The sequence below is a fragment of the Manis pentadactyla genome, chromosome 15 (genome assembly GCF_030020395.1).
Source record: "Manis pentadactyla isolate mManPen7 chromosome 15, mManPen7.hap1, whole genome shotgun sequence".
Classification (NCBI taxonomy): domain Eukaryota; kingdom Metazoa; phylum Chordata; class Mammalia; order Pholidota; family Manidae; genus Manis; species Manis pentadactyla.
Window position 1 is genome coordinate 35,311,089 of NC_080033.1, and position 2,785 is coordinate 35,313,873.

The window sequence follows — 2,785 nt, forward strand, 5'->3', positions numbered from 1 at the left end:
CAACGGCCGCTCCGGCTACCCCCTGGCCGCCGCCGCCGCCGTCGCCGCCGTTTCGCGCGTCCTCGAGCCCGCCGCGCGCCCCCGCTAAATACCACACACTGCGGCGGCCGCCATGAGGAGGCGCGGCACCGCGCGCCGGCAGGCTGGAGGGGGCGGGGCTTCCTGTGGGTGCGCAGGCGCAGGGGCGTTCGCACGGCCGGCGGCACCCCGCGCAGCCGAGGTTGGCGTTTAGCGCTCCGGCTCCTCGGTTACCGTTGGTGCGACTGCACACACCTCTTGCCAACAAACTGATACTTCACGCTCTGGCCCGCAACCGGCCCCACCTGGGGAGAAACGGGACTGCCTGCTGCGCCAGGGACCCCTTGACACGCGCACCCCGCGGGGCTTTGTTCCTCGGGCCAAGGGGTCGTCCTGCGCCGCCGCCCCGCTATTTACAGGCCCTCCTAGTGTGTGTGCGGGTTTCACAGCGCCTCCCCCCGCCCTTCCCAACTCCAATCTTAACCCAAGAGAAAGAAACCGGCTACCTTGGCCGCTGATCGACCGGGGCCCCCACCCCGAAAGAAGAAGTCCAAGTCCCTCCCTTGGGTCCGAGCCGCTCTTCAGCAAAAGCCGGACGAGTTTCAAGGGCTTGTTTTAGCTGGTAAGTGGGTGGTGGGAAGCCCCTTTTTCTCTTGTCCTTACTCATCTGGAAGCTCAAGGGGACTGTTTCTTTAAATAAAACAATAAAAAGAAAATATCCACAATTCTTTGATGGGTACAATGTATGTATATGAGCAAACACCAGTGTGAGACATTTACACATTGATTGGATTTCCAGGTAAGATCCTCCATAAAAATTCTCTGTGGAAACAAAAAAGGCACTTATTATATGAGCTATTAGAAACCATCAGTAGTGGCTGCATTATATCCAGGCTCCCACCAATAGGAAATCTTTCTCGATGAGAAGTTTTCTAGGCAAGCACTTCACTGAGAACACACAAAAGTTGCTGCTCCAAAGCCAAAGGGACGGAAAGTTAGTTACTAATGCAAGCTGCCAATTTCCAGCTTCTTTCAATAAATTTGTAGACTGTGTTGATTATTCTACTTCTGTTCTCAACCTAGTACTTTGCTTATTGTGTTCTGCTCTCTTCCTCTGGGGCCATTAGCACATCAGAACAGTGTTTTTTGAAATTGGGAAAGTAAAAAGTCACGTGTTCTTAACCGCAAGCTGTGTGCTGATAATATACTACTAAATTGCTGGTCCCCAAAGCCCAGAAGTTAGTAGAGGAACTTGGTTGAATTATATAGGTCCATGCAGTTTTTGATGGGGTGGTTCTTTTCTTAAGAAATACAGAGGGATTTCAATACCTTGTCTCATACTCCGTGCTTGGTCATGCATGGAGCTTAGCTTGTGAGGAAGACATTCACTCGTTCATTTGACCAATGCCAGGCACAGTGCTAGGTTCTGGGAAGAGAGCCACTAGCCCTGCACTCATTGAATATATACAGTCTAGCGTGGAACACAAACATTAGTCTCACAAACATATCACTACAACAGTGAAAAATGTTACAAAAAAATGGTTCATAATCCTAAGAAGGTATATAATAGGCTAAATACAGTGACTGAGCAAAGAACCAAGAATCAGAAGAACTTAGGTTGCAGGTGAGTGGGAAGTAGACAAGTAAGGGGGAAAGCATTTCAGAGGAAGGCCTTGTGTGGTAAGAAACCCACCTTCCAGGAACTGAAAAAAACCTCCAATGTGGTTTTCTCCCTCTGGGGGGAACTAGGACAGACCTGGGAGAGTACAAGGCACAGGGATGAGGTGGAGACGATGCTGAAGTTGATGGGGTTCAGAGTGCTGGGTTTTGTGGACCAAGGTAACTGGCGATCCTTTCCGGGCTGGTGAAGCCAAGAAAGGATTAACTGTGGAATAAAGTTGGATTGGGCTTTGGCTAAAGGGTAGGAATTGTTCAGAGGGAGATGGAAAGGCTTTCCAAACTGAGGTAACATATGAAGAGACAATCACAAAAGAGAATGGTTGTGTCCAAGACTGAATGTGATAGGGAGGTAGGGCTTGGCTGAGGAGACTGGCCAAAATGATCAAAGGCTGACAAGGGAGAACACTTAACGTCTAACGCGAGAAATGGAGGCTTGAATCAGGGAGGTAGCAAAGGACATGTTGAGGAGAGTATTGGAGAGAAATGGAGAAGGATCTGGAGTGGAATCAGTTGGATTTAGGGGGGGTGGATGTGAAGAGGGAGAAGAGCTGAGGCTAATGATAATGCCATAAATTTAGTAGAAATGGTATTAGCTACCATTTTTAAGCATCTACTCTGTACCAGGCACATGTATTACCACATCAGTCCTCACAAAACCTTCATGAAAACCATTACTATCCCCCTTTGATTTATGAGGCAGCTGAGGCACAAAGAGGTCAAATAAGTTGCTTAAGGTCACACGGCTGCTGAATGGTAGAAGCAGGATTCAAATCCAAGCCCTGCTTCATTGCCCTGCGCTACAGCCTGTTCTAGCTTGGCAAATGATGATAGGCAGGGTGAGGGAGAAAAGGTAAATTCTGGTTTTAGAGTCATCACATGTGAAGTGCCTGGAGTACATGCAAAAAGCAAATGGAAATAGGGGCCCAGAACTCAGAAAGGAAGTTGCAGGTCACTCCCCCAGCTTGTGTGATCCATGCAGTCAGATTCTCTGGAGTCAGAGAGAATGGAGGCCTAGTAGGTGAATTAATAAGGAAAGCTAAGAAGATTCTTTACAGGGACCATTTGAAGTTTGTCAATTTTAATTCAA